This window comes from Pelodiscus sinensis, chromosome 4 (genome assembly GCF_052426305.1).
Source record: "Pelodiscus sinensis isolate ZL-2025 chromosome 4, ASM5242630v1, whole genome shotgun sequence".
Classification (NCBI taxonomy): domain Eukaryota; kingdom Metazoa; phylum Chordata; order Testudines; family Trionychidae; genus Pelodiscus; species Pelodiscus sinensis.
This window is the reverse complement of record NC_143055.1, coordinates 21,455,983-21,474,014: the sequence shown is the minus strand read 5'-3', so window position 1 is coordinate 21,474,014 and position 18,032 is coordinate 21,455,983. Positions and strand designations below refer to the sequence as shown.

At 43.9% G+C, this 18,032-nt stretch overlaps 1 long non-coding RNA gene across 1 annotated transcript in view; it reads left to right on the top strand.

The window, feature by feature from the left end:
- LOC106732363 (uncharacterized) overlaps nucleotides 1-17,609 on the top strand; it is a 38,772-nt gene extending 21,163 nt beyond the window's left edge. Inside the window, exons 3-4 of the long non-coding RNA XR_016349337.1 lie at nucleotides 16,765-16,833; nucleotides 17,437-17,609. This is a non-coding gene — a long non-coding RNA (uncharacterized LOC106732363). The remainder of the gene's footprint in view (nucleotides 1-16,764; nucleotides 16,834-17,436) is intronic.
- The last annotated feature ends 423 nt before the right edge of the window (nucleotides 17,610-18,032 follow it).

The following is an 18,032-nucleotide window of genomic DNA, read 5'->3' as shown; positions in this document are numbered from 1 at the left end:
GCCAAAACAAAGAAATGCAGAGGTTATTTTTAAAGACTATTTACTTATTGATTCAAATAAAATAAATGCTGTATATCCAAATTAGAAGATTTACCCAGCACTGCTTGTGTCCTTAACTCAATTTTGTGTTTATCTTCATTTGAATTATTGCTCTGGGGTAAGGCTGGGGATAAGGGATTCAGGATGCAGGCAGCCCCAGGGAGAGAGGACTACCCCAACCCTCTCTCATCATCGCAGCTTGGGGCCCGGTAAGAAGTACCTCTCAGCAGCAATAGCAGTTCCAGCATGCACAGGTAGGGAAGGAGTGCATGTCCCCCAGCTGGGGCAGGTCCAGGTTTGTGTGCCCCCTGTGTTCCCCAATCAGAGCGAGGAATGCGGCAAACTGTGTTTTTACCCAGGCCCCCCAATGAAGGGAAGCAGCCAACAGTGTTCCCTTATGCATGGGAGGGGGTCACTTTGGCCCCCATGCCCTCCTTAAAAGGTGCTGGGGGGGAAGGAAGGCTCCAAGCTGGGGCAGTCCTGGATGGGGTGGGAGGAGCATGCCCCCAGACATCCCCTTTCACTTTCCTGGTTATTCTGTCTCTTTTCTATATGGTTTTATGAGAAACAATCCCATTCCAGGCACATCTGGTTTTCCTGGCACAACCAATTTAAGTTATAAGAGGAAGTTGCATATCAAATTTGGTGGTCCTAGCTCTTACTGTTTAGAAGGAGTTCTTGAACAGACTGACAGATGGACAGACATACAGACTCACGCACAGATGCACAGAGTTTGGGAGACTAACTCTCCCAAATATACAGTAGAAGTTGAATGTTTCTGGTCCAGGACTCCGGTGCAGCAACATCCATTGGTTTGGCAAATCTACAGATGTTGCTAAACTAGAGAGCCCTGGTTGCAAAGGTTGAGAGTGGCAGGGAAAGAAGCCGGTCTGGTCAGCAGGAGCCCGCCGGACCAATGTCCCAGAGTAGAGAGCCCCCAAAGAGGATGCCACCTCAAGAGTGGCTGCTGCCTTGTGCAGGGTCAGGTGGCTGAGGGCAGAGAACCCCAGGAACAGCTGCTGCCCCGTGTGGGGCTGGGAGAACCCCAGGAATAGAGCCCCACAAGCAGGCTGGGGGCAGCAGAAGCAGTCAGGTAGACTTGAGGAGGTCAGGACTCTGGGTTCTCCTGGGGCAGCAACCGAGGGGAGCCCAGGAAAGCCCAGACTCCTGACTTCTCCTGGTCGGGCAAATTCCCTTGTTTGGACCGTTCGGGTCCCGAGGGTGCGAGACAGGGAGGTTCAACCATACAGTTGACTCATCTCAGATTCTGAAGGAGTTTTGTCTTTGATTCAAGTGTTCAGCAAGGCTTTGGAATGGCTTTATTTAAATGTAATGGACTTGTGTGTCTTGAAGGAGAATAGTTAGCACTATAAGGGTATGTCTACACTACAAAGTTAGTTCGAACTAACGGACGTTAGTTCAAACTAACTTTCATAGGTGCTACACTAGCGCTCCGTTAGTTCGAATTTAATTCGAACTAACGGAGCGCTTAGTTCGAACTAGGTAATCCTCATTCCACTAAGATTAAACCTAGTTTGAATTTACTAGTTCAAATTAAGGACTGTGTAGACCCTTAATTCGAACTAGTGGGAGGCTAGCCCTCCCCAGGTTTCCCTGGTGGCCAGTCTGGCCAACACCAGGGAAACTCTACTGCCCCCCTTCAAGCCCTGGACCCCTTAAAGGGGCACGGGCTGGCTACGGTGCCCGTGCCAGGTGGAAGCCTGCCAGCACCCAGCCAGTAGACCCTGCACCTGGCACGGATCGAGCCACCCACCCGATGCCCCTCAGCCCTCCCCCTCTTCCCGGGACCAGGCTGGCGGCTCCCGGGAGCTAGCCCGGGACCGCAAGAGGTGGGCACCCGCCTGGGCTAGTGCAGACATTGTGAACCTCGTCCACGATCTCCACACTAGGCACAGGAAAGTGGCTGGCTAGGGCAGGAGAGCTGCCAGCCTGGCCACCCAGGAGCAGGTGTGCATGAAAATCAAGGGGGTCCACTGAGACCCCCGACCCTGAGCCCTGAACTTACAATGGCCGTCCTGGATCAGACCAAAGGTCCATCTTGCCCAGTAGCCTTTCTGCCGACAGCGGCCAACCCTAGGGACCCTGGAGGGGATGGACCGAAGACAGTGACCAAGCCATTTGTCTCGTGCCATCCCTCTCCAGCCTTCCACAACCCTTGGTCAGGGACACCACTCCTACCCCCTGGCTAATACCACTCCATGGACCCAACCTCCATGACTTGATCTCACTTCCCTTTAAAGTCTGTTCTAGTTGTAGCCTTCACAGCCTCCTGCAGCAAGGAGTTCCACAGGTTGACTCTTTGCTTTTTTTTTTTTGAAGAACAACTTTCTGTTACTAGTTTGAAGCCTGCTACCCATTCCTTTCCTTTGGTGTCCTCTAGTCCTTCTTTATGGGAACTAATGAAGAACTTTTCTGTATGCACCCTCTCCACCCAACTTCTGCTTTTAGAGACCTCTATCCTGTCCCCCCTCCGTCTCCTCTTTTCTAAGCTGAAAAGTCCCAGTCTCTTTAGCCTCTCTTCATATGGGACCTGTTCCCAACCCCTGATCATTTTAGTTTCCCTCCCCTCTCCCAGCCTCTCTCTTCCCCTCTCCCACCTCCTTTTCCCAGTCTCCCCCAGTTTTGTTCAATAAAGACAGATTCCATTTTTGAACACAATTGTCCTTTATTTTGTACATCTAGAAGAGGGGCTAGGGAAGGAGGTGAGGGAGGAATGGGGCACGAGCCCCCGATGGGGAGTACTGGGCTGGCTCTGCGGGATTTTGGGGTGAAACCTCTCCTGCAGCCCCCCGATTGCCCCCTCTCCCCAGATGGCAGCCTGCGGCAAGTGCAGCCGGGCTGATGGCCGAGTGCTGTGATGTGCCCAGTGTGGGCACTCCCGGCACTCCAAGCCAGGACTGCTTTGCAAGCGGGGCACCCCTGAGAACTGTATGTCCGGGGTGGGGGTCAGGACCCTTTAAGCGCAGCCCTCGGCTAGCCTGAGACAGCATCTCCACACTCTAAGTCCTCCTCTGATGCCCTGCTGGCACTGCTTCCGGCCATCCTTAAGCCCGGTTCAGGGTCCACTTAATGTGGACATGCTAGTTCGAATTAGCAAAATGCTAATTCGAACTAGGTTTTTAGTCTAGATCCATTAGTTCGAATTAGCTTAGTTCGAATTAACTAATTTGAACTAAGTTAGTTCGAATTAACGTTGTAGTGTAGACGTACCCTAAGACATTATGGATACAAGTGTAAATGGTCTCCTTGTACCTTCATTATGGGTCAGAGCCTCAGTGTCCAGGGAACGTAGGTGCATGCCAGAAAATCAAGAAAGAAAAGTGGCTTCAGTATACCTGGAATGCCCAGGAGAGGGCTGGACACTTCAAAACACACATCTGGGGGGAAAAATCTGGGACAGAAAGTTTGTTCAGCTCACCCTGCAAGTGGTTAACCAAGGCTATGGGAAGCCAGATTCAGACTGATGCATGGCTGAAAGGCTGCAGCTCTATGCAGATACTCAGGATGTGACGTGCATGCTGGCAGGCTGCTTGTGAGAGTGGCCTATCAGGGAGCTACAGCAGCAAAACATTGTAAGGCACCATATTTTGCAGGGCAAGAGTGACATAGCCCCTCAGCCGTTTGGATACCACCAGAATGTCATAGGGGCATTCCACTTGAAATGCACAGGATAAACATTTTGCATGTGTATCCATGCAACTCTACCAGTGACAGCTTTATGCTCCCTTCCACTGTGTTCACACTACTCCTGCTTTTGTAAAGAGTTATCTAAGAAAGGAAACTGCATGCTCTTCCATCAATCAAAATAGGGATTCCTTCTAATGCTACATTTGCACCTCTTTGTTGTCCAGTGGCATTTTCCCAAGTTTGTTGCTCTCTCTCCTTCTACCCAAACAAATGTGAAACTAAGAAGACTTGCTTGGTAGCTAAAGTAAACTTTGTATGGCTCTATTTTTTTATTATTAAATCTTGTCTGAGTTATCCGCTGGATTATCTGAGAAAAGCTGGCTTGCCCTGAGGAGCTAGCTGTCAATGGTTATTGTTAATCATAATCTAACAGATACCAGATACCATTATTTGGCAATTGAGAACTAATATTTTTCTTATTTAAGATGATTGGAATGAAGGAAACATAAAACATTCATTTCCCAATAACTGAAAGTACTTTAATACTTAACATTTGTCCGGATTTCAAGCAATTTGTGTACAATACCAAAAAATGTCAATTTTGAGTAGTTATTGAAACTAATATTTTAGTTACAATGGACCAGATTCTCTGCTTGAGTAACTCCTTCGAGGTCAAAATAGTTATGCCATCAGACAGTCTGGTCCAATGCAACATTGAGGAGGAATGCAGATAATAAGGAGGGCCAGATCCCCACTGGTATATGTTGGCTTTGTTTTTTAAGTCAGTGTAGCTCTGCAAGTTTACACCATTGAAGATTTCGCCCCTACTCTGTAGTTTGCTTTTTTCCATCGCTATGTTGAAACAGTAAATTCTTGCACTTTCAATACACTCAGAAGTGATCTGAAGCATTTTACTGACATAGGCGCTGGTGCAGCAAATCATTCCGAGCACATAAGCAGTCCCATTGACGTCCAGTAAATAAAAATAAGTACACACACAGGCTGACCCTTGCTGAAAATTTGACAGAGTGGGATTGCCCACATGGTTAAAATGAACCCCAGTCTTACGTGCATTGCTAGATTGTGCTTGTAACCACAAAGGGCTGCATTGTGGCTTTAAGGAATAGCTGTGTCGAGAATTGCAATTTCTGTCAGGAGCTATTCTGAATAACTCCTGGGGCTTCCCAACATACAAAGGGAGAATGCCCACTACACAGTCCTTCCTGCCATCTTTGGGGAACTGACAAAACAATTGTGATAGCTCATTCAGCCCTGGTGAAAGTCAGTCCCCTTGAACAGGTTGTGGAAATGGTTTTAGTCTGGGCTCCATTATTACCTGACTAGACCAAGTTAGAGAAATGGACTGAGATTACATAGCCACATCTTGCATATCCAGCTGAGTCTCAACCAGTATCTGGGATGTGATACTTCTGTCTAATCATTGTGACATAGCTGGCCAAGAATCACAGAACACCAGAACTGGAAGGGACCTTGAGAGGTCATCGAGTCCAGTCCCCTGCCCTCATGGCAGGACCCAGTACCATCTAGACCATCCCTGATAGAATGTATATTCTGCAATGCTACTGTAAGACTGTGACAAGAAGCAGGCAGCTAAAATCAATACCTTAACAGACTGATGCTGGCATAAGTTTGCCAGTTCTTGAAGTGACCGATAAGATCCTGTGGTGGCTTGTGTATTTCCAGTAGTAAGGTGAGTGAGAGTCAGCATGAGAGACAGAGCTGCATTTTCTATCTTTGCTGATCTTTTCTGTCCCTTTTTTTGTGGGAGATTCCTTTAAGACAAAATGAGACAAACAGGACAGGACTTTAACAACCACAACAATGCCAGCCCATTTCCACTAACTAATCTCATTTTCTCCAAAGGTCACTTATTACCATCTTTAATACAATCTCAGAGTCTGTTAAACAAGTGCCTCCCATAAACTCTCTCCAGCTACAGGAAAGAACAAGGTATTAAGTCATGCTTTTGTAACCCACACCTAGTGTGGATCACTGTCCCACGTAGTGGCACTTAGACCACTTATGGTGAGAGATAAGAGCAAGGGATTGCTACATCCAAACCTGACAACCAGCTGGCTTTATAGCTCATGCTCTAGATAAGCGACACAGGTCCCAGGTTCAAATCTGCCTGTAGGCAGTAACACTTTCATTTCAAATACTTTCCTAGTCTGTACTTTTATTAAGAGATTAATAGTCTGTTTAGTAATGTGTTTGTCATGCTGTTAAGCTGATTGAAGTCTATTTACCAACCCCCAAACCTTGTTCACAGCTATTTAATATTGGACTGTGTCACATTCACATATTTGACTCCAGCCCTCATGGTCCTCACCGCCTTGCCTTAAGCCTTTCTAATACCCTTATTGCCTTGTACTGGGGTGACTTCATGCCACATTCTGTGGTGGCAAGTGGGAGAGCCTGAACGCCCACTGCCATACATTTTCTAGCCCAGGAAAACTATCATCAGCAGCTAACCTCCTTCCCACACTTTTTTTCTGAGATCTTCTTACAGCATCTCTAGTCTCAACTGTCCCTCAGAGCCAGGACTCACCCCTGGAATCCCCAACAAAATCAGACAAGGAGTCCTGTGGCACCTTATACACTAACAGATGTATTGGAGCATAAGCTTTCATGGGCAAAGACCCACTTCGTCAGATGCATGTAGTCTACGTGCATCTGACTAAGTGGGTCTTTGCCCACGAAAGCTTATGCTCCAATAAATCTGTTAGTCTATAAGGTGCCACAGGACTCCTTGTCGCTTTTGCAGATCCAAACTAACACGGCTACCCCTCTGATACTTAACAAAATCAGAGTATAAGCTTATAAACAAAAACCAGTTCTACCCTCCTTGTACCTAACTTCATTCCATGCTTAAATAAAGCAAATGCCACCAAAGCCTGCTCCACTCTGTGTGCTAGTTTATGTCTGCACTAGCTGCTTCCAGTCTTCTGTCACTAGAGAAGGATCCCAGAACTTCTACCTCATTATCTATTCTCAGAGAATAATTGTAGCATATCCCCCCATGGCTACCAACTTCCTCTCTTTATACCAGCCAGCCTGTTCCCACCCAGCTGTACATCATGATCAGTTAAGCTTAGTTGTCCTTCCAGGTACAGCCACTTAACATAATTGGCCTCTCAGGCCCTTATGAACCCTATCAGGGCCAGTCTGGCGTATACAGGGTCGCTCCACTGAGTTTGATGCTATGCTGATTTATACCCACTTTGGTTAAAGCAGAGTCATTGAGATCAGAATCAAGTTCAATAGCTCTAATACTAGAGTTGTGGGTACTCAGTCTCTCAGGGTATGTCTACACTAGCTCGTTAATTCGAGCTAGGTAGGCAAATCAGGCAACCGGAGTTGCAAATGAAGCCCAGGATTTAAATATCCCGGGCTTTATTTCCATGTTCCCGTCCGGCCGCCCTTGTTAAATCCCCCTTAGTTCGAACGAACTGTCCGCGGCTACACGCGGCAGCTTAAAGTTAATCCGAACTAAGTCCTTAGTTCGGATTAACTGTTATTCCTCGTGGAATGAGGTGTAAAAGTTAATCCGAACTAAAGACTTAGTTCAGATTAACTTTAAACTGCTGTGTGTAGCCACGCACAGTTCATTAGAACTAAGGGGGATTTAAAAATGGCAGCCGGATGGGACCATGGAAATAAAGACCGGGATATATAAATCCCGGGCTTCATTTGCAACTCCAGTTGCCTGATTTGCCTACCTAGCTCAAATTAATGAGCTAGTGTAGACATACCTTTATAGACTAGGCCCATATATTACCCCTTTCAGTATTACACAAAGGGTAAATGTGAATTAATGGATCTCTTTGTGACCTAGATCTCTCTTGTTGCACAACACTTCTGTTTGATGATTACACTTTAGAGTTTATTCTCATGAAAAATTTGGCATTCTTTAGACTTGACAGATTAACACATAGATGTGGAAATTTGCATATTTATTTTAAACCAGATGTTCTCCAGGCAGTACAGCCAAATTCCCCATCATCACTATAATCATATTGCATTTTGTTAACATAATGGACCCATTAAAATTCCACCACATGCTTCTTTGTTGGCAACAAAAGGTTTCTGAAGAATTTATCAGGTGAATTCCAAATGAGCCCCTTATTTAAACATATGGGGCCAGATCCTCAGTGTAAGTCAGTTCAACTCTGAGTCACAGAATAACATAGAACAAGCTGAGGATATGGACAATCTTAATTAGAACATGGCCTGTTCTTTTTCTCCAACTGCTGGTGCCTATTTTATCCTAAAAAAAAAAAGATGTGAAAAAGAAAGCTGTGTGTTTCTATTGTTTATTTTACACAATAAATAACACTTTTATTCAGATAAATGAGAGTTGTTGTTAAATCAACATTTCATTGTTAATAACCATATCGATATATTCATGAAACCTTGCTTCAAAACTAATAACTTACTATTGTCTTTTCTATTCGGCATTTGTTTTTCTGTATAAAGATTAAAATTTGGTAATATTTAGTAAAATCATCTGATACTTATCTCACTTTGAATTTTAAGGCTTAGGAATGAATTTATTAGCATTTTAAAGAAAGAATTCATTGATCTGTTATTTTCAATTGATTATATAATCTTTGACAGAAAAGGAAGTCTCAAAATAGCAAGGAAGGATTTGGTTCATACAAAAATATTAACAAGCAAAGAAGAGGATTAGGTCACTAAGGGCATGTCTTCACTGCATGGAAGATCGAAGCTGCCACGATCAATCTTCCAGAGTTTGATTTATCAAGTTTAGTTAAGACTCACTAAATTGAACTTACAGGGCACCCCCACTGGTGTCCAGTACTCTTGCTCTTGCCAGGACTAAGGGAAGCCAACAGGAATGTTTGCTCCTGCTGACCTCCTGCTGCAAAACGCTGCCAAGCTCGGCTTAAGGTAAACCAACTCCAGCTATATATTCTACGTAGCTAGAGATGTGTACCTTAAGCCAAGCTGCCACGTATAGTGTAGACCTGGCCTATAACTATGACCACCCCTCAAGCAACATAGTTATATCCACATATGTGTATAATGTAGACCAGGGTTCAGAAACAAAGGGAGTAGCCTAGAAAAATATACTTTTGGTAGGGACTACTTTAAAAGGGCAGGGGGAGATAATGTCTTGAGTTTTCCTCTGCATTTTGACAATGAGGGGAGTGAAGCAATGACAAAAATGACACACCTCTTTGCTCAACCTTTCCTAAATGATGAAATCATTTCTTTGCTGACTGATGCATCTGCTCAGGAGTATCACTATTACTCAGTTGAATGTCTCAGTTCACCCATCATAAGTCACCCAGGAAATGGGTATTATAGTATTCCCTCAAAATCATGAGATTGGCCCAAATATCATGATTTTTTTTAAATGATACTGTGATTTCTAAACCCACCTCCCCACCCCCCAGGTGTGTGCATGTGACAGTTAGTGTTACCCACTCTCCCACATGTACTGAATAGGCTCATTTTGTTCCCTGCTGCAAGGGTCTCATCCCCACATCTGCCCCTCTCCTGACCAGCAATTAATCCAGTCCTTCAATCGCCCATCAGTTCTGTCCCAGCCCCACCCTGCCTAAGAGCATATTGGGCTGCATTAGCAGAAGCATTGCCAGCAGATGGAGGGAAGTGATTATTCCCCTCTATTTGACACTAGTGAGTCCATATCTGGAATATTGCATCCGCTTTTGGGGCCCCTCTACAGAAAGATAAGACAAACTGGAGACAGAGTCCAGATGAGGGCAACAAAAATGAATAGAGGGCTGGGGCACATGACTTATGAGCTGAGGTGGAGGGAACTGTGCTTATTTAGTCTTCAAAAGAGATGAGAGAGGGAGGATTTGGTAGCAGCCTTCAACTACTTGATGGGGGGTTCCAAAGAGGATGGAGCGAGGCTGTTTACCATCTTGACAGATGGCAGAAGAAGAAGGAATGATCTCAAGAGACAGTGGGAGAGGTCTAGGTTGGATATTGGGATAATTATTTCAGTAGGAGGGGAGTGAAGCACTGGAATGGGTTGCCTAGGGAACTGGTGGAATCTCCATTCTTAGAGTTTTTAAAGTGTGTCTTGACAAAGCCCTGGCTGAGATCATTTAATTGGATTGGTCCTGTTGTGAGCAGGAGGTTGGACTAGATGACCTCCTGCATTTTTTCCAATCCTAATCTTCTATGGTTTTGATCTCCAGCAACTCTGTAGGCATTGCTCGAGGAGCATAGCACAGCCATAGTAGCACTGAAGATGAGGAGACAAATGGAGTAAGGATGCATAGCTTATTTTGAGGCTCCATATGCATGGGACCCATGTTCCAGTGGCTCATTGACCTGCTGTTATATGCCTCACCTTCTGTCCCTTCTGAGAGGCTGCCATCCCTATGTTACTGACAGGACTAGGAGGTGTCAATGTAGTCCTGAAAACATTGCAGAGATTAACAGAAACCCTTTCCCCTGCTACTCTAAGGGTACGTCTAGACTACATGCCTCTGTCGCCAGAGGCATGTAGATTAGGCTACCCGACAGAGTAAAATGAAGCGGCGATTTAAATAATCGCCGCTTCATTTAAATTTACATGGCTGCCGCGCTGAGCCGACAAACAGCTGATCAGCTGTTTGTCGGCTCAGCGCGATAGTCTGGACGCTCCCCTGCCGACATCAAAGGGAGCTGTCGACAACCCAGGTATGCCTCCTGGGATGAGGCATACCTGGGTTGTCGACAACTCCCTTTGATGTCGGCAGGGGAGCGTCCAGACTATCGCGCTGAGCCGACAAACAGCTGATCAGCTGTTTGTCGGCTCAGCGCGGCAGCCATGTAAATTTAAATGAAGCGGCGATTATTTAAATCGCCGCTTCATTTTACTCTGTCGGGTAGCCTAATCTACATGCCTCTGGCGACAGAGGCATGTAGTCTAGACGTACCCTTAGTTTTTCCATGGAGGAAATAATTTAACCTTTGAGGAACAAAGGATTTGCTTTTCCTAGAGATTTATTATGTATTTGAATTTGGCTAAAGCCAGAAAAATAACAAAAGAGAAAGAAATCATTCTGTGAGAAACCAAAACTCACTATTAGGTTTGCACCTGGAAACCCCCCCAGCATCGTTCCATGTACTTCAATAGAAACATGTGCTGAGGAACTGGCTGAAAATCTTAAGAGAAACTTGTATCCATCTACAAGGAAAATGTGTTGCCAAATCGTGTTGTTTGTCTCGCTCTCATGGTCTCTGCAGATAGACATTTCACATCGTCAGTTATAGAGGAATGTAGACTTGTGTCACTACAGATTTTTCTGGAGAATTGTCCAACAAAACAAGATGTCATAAACTTTGTCTAGACAAAACAGTGATTGATGTGGCACCAGACACAAGAAAGACAGTGAGAGAGAGAGAGGCATGGTCTACACTAGAGGAGGCAGGTTGGACTAAGCTACGCCATTCAACTACGCAAATTGTGTAGCTGGACTTGGCTTACCTTAAACCGAGCCATCACAGTGCCTACACTGTGGGAGGCCAACAGGAGCACAAGCTTCTGTCTGCTTCCCTTGCTTCTTCAGGATGCTGGCAGGGGCTGTCCTCGGAGTTCAATATGGGGGTCTGCACTAGACCCATGAAACTGAATGCTAGAAGATCTAACTTCAGAGGGTCGATCTTCTCCCTAGTGTAGACATACCTCAGGGGCAGAGGGGACAACAGCAAGAAGAAGTTATAGTAATAATTGTTACATAGAAAGAAAGACTGGACCTTCCTGGCTTTCCTCTGGTGTTTGCCTCCTCACACAAACACCTCTTTCCTTATGGGTTTTTGATAAGAAGGCCCAGTATTAACTTAGCAGTGGCCAGTTAAAACAGATGATAGAAAAGAAAGATTTTTAAATCAACAGGAACTAGACCCTAAATACCAGCAGTGCAACATCCATTAAAAGTGAATGCTAGTCAGGTCCTGAAAAGCTTTTGAAAATCCACCTTGTGATATTAAATGTAAAAAAACCCTAAGGAATCGGTGCCAGACTTTCAGCCAGTGTGGACTGATAATTTACACCAGCTCAAGATCAAACCATCATTTCCATGTTAACGTGATTCTGCATAGTCACATGCATTTATGAATTATAATGATAAGCATTTTAATCCCTGTGATTCATTTGATTTATTGTGTGGATTCATGAGTGCCAAACATCCTTACATAAAGATATCACACAGCACATACTGAATGCTGCCAGTAATTCATATGGGGGAAGAGTCAAATTGTTCTTTTCAATCTTGAAAATAACCGCAGCAACTTACTAAACCATATCCAGGAGGGCCAACCTTATTATGTCACCATTACACATGAAAATAAATCTCAAGGCCTGCCAAAGAGTTCAAAATATGCCCTTTTCTGTTATGGGATACTCTAAATCATCTCACAAGGTTTTATTCTCTGGCCTACAAGAATTTAACTCAAGAGCTCAAGCTGGGAAGAGCAATTGTTAGAGCTGAAAGTATTTGTTTCAAAGCACTGTGGAAGTAAATGAATGTGTCATTTTGTGCTAATGTGATAGGCAGCTACTCTGCCTTGTCAGAACAAGCTAAAGTCCGGTAAGCCTTATCCCATTGCCACAGGCACTTGGGCACCTTTCTGAAAATCAATCACAGACTGGCCTGAAGAAGAGCAGAGCTGGAACAATGGCACCAGAGTAGAGAACTCTTAATGAAAGCCATTTGCTAGTCCACACCTAGGCTGTCTAGACAGCACCTCCTGTGCTTTGATCACTGATAAAACATTCTAAATGTTACCAGCGCCCCTTTTTGTTTACAGGCAATCAGTGGGCCTCTGGCCATTGCCTGTATTTCAAAGCAGTGCTTTTCATCTGACTGCAATCAAATCACAAGGAAGAAAGGGATGGCCATTTTGGATATGAGATACTTATTTTCCTGTGATTTATAGAACTCCAAATTAAGAGAGAAAACAAAAAGCAATTGCAAATGTACATGTTATAAATCTTTCTAATCAGGGTTGTCCTCTAAATCAATCTGAAAATAGATACAGACCCTGTTTGAAGTAGAGCTGTGCAAAGTGTGTGACCCAAACAAGTAACATTAGCTTTGGTTTCAGGGCAAACCAGCAGCACAATTTTTCAGTGCAATGCAGTACAATTATTTTTTATGAATCATACATGGTTTACTTGTAAAATTTTCCCCCTCCCTTTGCAGACCCACAAACATTTTGGAACTTTTTATTTTTATTTTCGTTTGAGTTTGAGCCATGAGACAACTCACACAGCATTTTCTATGCCAGCCACAAATGCCATTTCTGGAAAACCCATGAAAATGTCTATTAAACCTGAACTTTCCCTATACATTTTTCATAAGATTTGACCATGGGAAAAACAGGAGCCTGGATTTCAAAATTCTGTGAAATGCAGGGCCAAGGATCACACAGCTATTTGACTCAATACTGGGTAACTAGATTAAATTCTGTAAACTATGTTACACAGGGGGTCAGAGTAGATGCTTAAATTGTTCTGTCTGGCCTTACTCCTATGAACAAGCTCTAGTTCTGGCCCACTGCCGTTCTGACAAAGGGAGAAAAAGAAGGCTATTATATAAGATTTCAGTGGCTCACAAATGTATTAGCACATGATCAAGTACTCAGGGAAGGGTGCCTTAGAAATTATAATAAACCAACAATGGGGCACACCTGACACTGGTGGTCCTAGGACCCAGAGTCTAACTAGATCTAAAAAAAACCATGCAAAAAAATATTCACGAATAATTTCTCAAAAATGTTTTCCATTTTCTGACCAGGAGAGAATCAGCAGAGTGCCACATTTTTTAAACTAAGTATTTGCATAGTGGACACTAGGGCTATGGCAAGCCCTCCAATAGGAGGGGGGTGAAAGGTAAATGGGGCAGTTGCCCCAAGATCCAGCAATGCAAAGGGACCCGGAAAACCAAGCGGCTGCTGTTTTAAATCACTGCCAGAGTGTCGCATTGTGCATTCCATGAGGCTCTGAGGGTTGTGGGAGGTGGGACACACTGTGCTCCAGGCAGTGTGGTGGTCTAGCTGCCCCAGCCCAGTTCATTCTGCCCAAAACCCCATCCCTTCTGGGAGTGTGGAGCTGACCCTCCCCCCAACTTTCCCAGGGGCCCATGGAGGCTGTTGGTTCCCTGACCTAGGGTCTTGGGTGCCTGCCTTGCATTGACTTAATGACTTCACATCTATGGGGAGGCCATATTTTGTTAACCAGACTTCCTCTGGGAGATCAGCTCTGGTCTGCTTTGAAGAACTTGATCTTGTAGGACAGAGGGAGTTCATTAGTGGAGAAGCACTCCTAAATACCACAGCAAGAAATAACAATTACAATTAGACAGTTACAAACTATGTTCTGTTTTCCTTAATGAAACTTAGGGTTATCGTTTACCAGAAGTATTCTAGATATCTCTCTAGCTTCTGAATTAGTAAATATATCACTGTTAAGGCTTAGCCCATGTGATTACAGGCTTTACAGCACCAAAGGTTGTTCATGACAACATAACAAATAACAGTTATGTGCAGAAAAACTGACACTTTTATGTGTTTAAGAATTGGACAGATAGTTTCAAAAGTGAACATTTCAGATTTTGCCAAAAAGCAGAGGGGAAAAAAGTCAAATATTTTGCAAAATGCTTCTCCTCCCATTCTTTTTTTTAGGACTTGCAATAGCAAAAATGTAATAGAAAACATTCAGCTAAATTTATAGACTAATCTAAGACCTGATCTACACTATAGACTCAGGCCAGGTCTACACAAAGGAGTAAGGTCAAATCAAGATACTCAACTCCAGCTAAGTTAATTACATAGCTGGATTCGACATACTTTGATTTGAATTTCCCTTCCCTCCTCACAGTGAGAGGCCAATAGGAGCAAATGCTTTCATCAGTTTCCCTTACTCCTCACAGGAGCAGGCATACTGGATGTCATGGGGGGACTCTCTGAGATCAATTTAGCGGGTCTTAAGTAGACCTGCTAAATCAAACTCTGGAAAATAGATTACAGCAATGTCAAATATCCCTGGAGTGTAGATATGGCCTTATGTTGGGATAATTATGTCGCTCAGAGGTATGGAAAAGCTACACTCCTGAGCAATGCATTTTCCTGTCTGAACTCTCAGTGTACACAGTGCAATATTGATGTGAGAGTTTCTCCTGTTGACATAGTTACCTGTACCATCTCTCATGGAGGTGCGGTGTCTATACTGATTAGAGAAGCTCTCCCATTGCCATAGGTAACATCTTCACTAGGTGTTACAATATTGCAGCTCTGTCAGTGTGGATAGGTCCAAAGTGATCTTAGGAAACTTCAGAGGCCAACAATCTAAGTTTCCTCTAAGTTGTGTATCTTCCCATTAAGCTCCATGCAGGGGTGAAGGGCTGCAGTCGGGAGTGATCTCTCCCCAAGCCTTAAAACTGCTAGGGACAGTGGGAGGCACCTCTTGTCGCTGGTCCCAGCTCTGAGTTGTCAAGACCAGTGGAAGGACGCCCTCCCCACCAACCCCAGCACCACCAAGTTACCATGGTTAGGGAAAAGGGACACCTCCTCACCTGCCCCAAACAGGGAGCCACTCGGATATGCCCAAGCCCCAACCTTCTCCTCAACCCTCAGCAACCTCCTTAACCCCAAATTCCTCATCACCAGCTCCACCCAAAAGTACATGCCCCAAGCCCAGAGCCTATACCTTCTTCTGCACCCCAACTCCCAGCCCTGAGCCCCCTCCCACACTTGGCCCTTGGCCCTACTCCCACCACATGAATTTTGTTAAGTGCACCAATATGGAGGTGATGTGTTGCACATCACCTTGACATTGGTACACATAAGAAAATTCATCCTGCTCCGGAGTGGAAAAAATTAGAGGGAACACTGCTGTTCCCTGTCATGTGAACATTATGCCACATAAACTCCCTCTAAACTTTAGTAGACTTTCTTAGATTCATAGGCCAAATTCAGAGAGATTTTGCTTCAGGGAGATCTGCTCATAGCAGTAAGTTAGAGTTTTGCTATGTTGAACTTTTTTAGCATTACACGTACCCATACTCACAAGGTACATCTACACAGCAGGCCAAGAGTCAAATTAAGCTACGCAATTTGAGCTACGTCAATTGCATAGCTGAAGTCGAAATAGCTTAATTTGGCATTTGGCGCTGTCTATACCTCAGGAAGTCTGAGAAGGAGCACTCTTCTTCCAACTTCCCTTACTCTTCATAAAATAAGAGTTCCAGGAGTCAGAAAGGTTACAAAGTCCTCCAGCTTGCCATTGCTTAGAAATGATGGCTTGCAGTGTAGACACGCTTTGTTATTTTGGAATAATGTCTGAAAAACAATGCTTTGTAGACATAGCCACAATCTCTTAAGTCTATCTCTAGACTACCAGCTTCTTTCAGAAGTTTTTTTCAGAAGAGATCTTCTGAAAAAACTTCGTCCAAAAGAGAGTGTCCACACTGCAAAAGTGGATTGAAAAAGTGATCTGCTTTTTCAAAAGAGAGCAACCAGGCTGAAAGGACACTCTCTTGCATGTAAGCTGTGATTGCTACGGATGGAATGGCCACCGGGGCACATGTGCTTTTTCCTCTTTCCTCTTCTTCTGAAAGAACTCCCTCTTCCCCGTTCACACATGCCTTTTTGCGAAAGAGCTCTTTTACAAAAAGACTTCTTCATCATAGAATGAGAATTACCAATGCCAGAAAACCCCCTGTTTTTTCAGTGTTCTTGCAGGAGAATGCAATTGCAGCGTGGATGTTCTTCAAGTTTTGTCAGAAAAAAGGTCATTTTTCTGACAAAACTCTGTAGTGTTGACATAACCTGAGTGACTCTTGTTACATGCTCAGAGGTCAAAAATAGCTCCTACCCTACTTTAATTTATACCTTCTACTGTCCCCTCTGTGTGTAAGTTACACTGACTCACATTCCCTAACCATCAGTACAGTGAGTAGATGTAGCCCAAAGGGAATCTAAAGGGACAGAAACTTGGTTAAATTAAAACAAAGTTTGCTAATACCACTGCTCAATTTGTATCTCTTTTTAAAGGTTTTGTTTCTCTTGTAGGAATTCAAGTGTACATCGGGCAATACCTGGAACCCATAAATGTCCTAGCCTTGCCTCTCCATTCACAAGGTATTTTTGTGTTAAGTGCTGTTCACTTCAAAAGTCAAGACTGTGGCTAACTTTTTTTGTTCCACTTCTAAGCTAGCAAAGAAATCTATGTTTTAATATTAGTTCTTCTCTGTGTTTTTTCTAATAAGAGAATCATTCTACTTAATTTTGTTTGGGGGCCTCAAAACTCTCCTCCTTGGGTATGTCTAGACTACATGGCTTCATCGACGGAGCCATGTAAATTAGTTCATTTGGCATAGTCAAAGCAGCGGGGATTTAAATAATCCCTGCTTCATAAAAATAAACATCCGACACAGCACAGCAGTCTAGATGCGGATCTGTCGGCTGGGGGAGCCTTTGCCGACTGATCCCTTATGCCTCATGAAACAAGGTTTACAGCATTATAATGGTCTTATTATGGTGTTATCCTCGAACAACTGTATTCATTTCAACATTAAATGTAGAGAGCATTATGAGTTTTTATGGGCATAACCCACTTCTTCAGCCCTTGTTCCATTCATCTGAAGAAGTGGGTTTTCCCAAAAAAGTTACTAATAACATCTACATTTTTTGTTAGTCTCTAAGGTGCTGCAGGTCTATTAATTGTTTTTTATTTATTTTCAGGTACAGTCTAACATGGCTACCCCTCTGAGACATTTCAACAATGTTACACTGAGGTACAACTGGATTAATGCAGTTCCTGATTCACCTCTTGATTATTTTAATGTAAATCAGAAGTAATCTCTTTGATGTCAAGAGAGTTCCTCCACTGTATTCTGATGAGAGGGGAGGGAATGGGATTGAATGCAGTTACATCAGTGTAAGTGACAAGAAAATCAGATTCACAAGGTATTGCTATTTTCACAACTCTGATTATTATTGAATAAATAAGGGTCTCTGCCAACGCACATCAGAATCAATGGATAAACTAACTTCACTGTACTTTGGATCAAGTTCCTACCTACTTAAATCCATGTGGGTGGGTGTACATGAACGTTCAGTACAAACAACACATTTTAAAAGCTCCAGGAAATAAGAGAAATGGGGATTTTTTTTCAGGTTCTACTGTAGCAATCTTTCTTCTTGCAGAGTTTTACCATTAGATCTGTCATAGGCCATTTTCAGCTCATTAGGTGGTATTTCTGCAATTTCTGCAGACAGTAGGAGGTATTGAGCAGTTACAATTGGGAAGGTCAGACAGTGAGAGCAAAGAAATTATC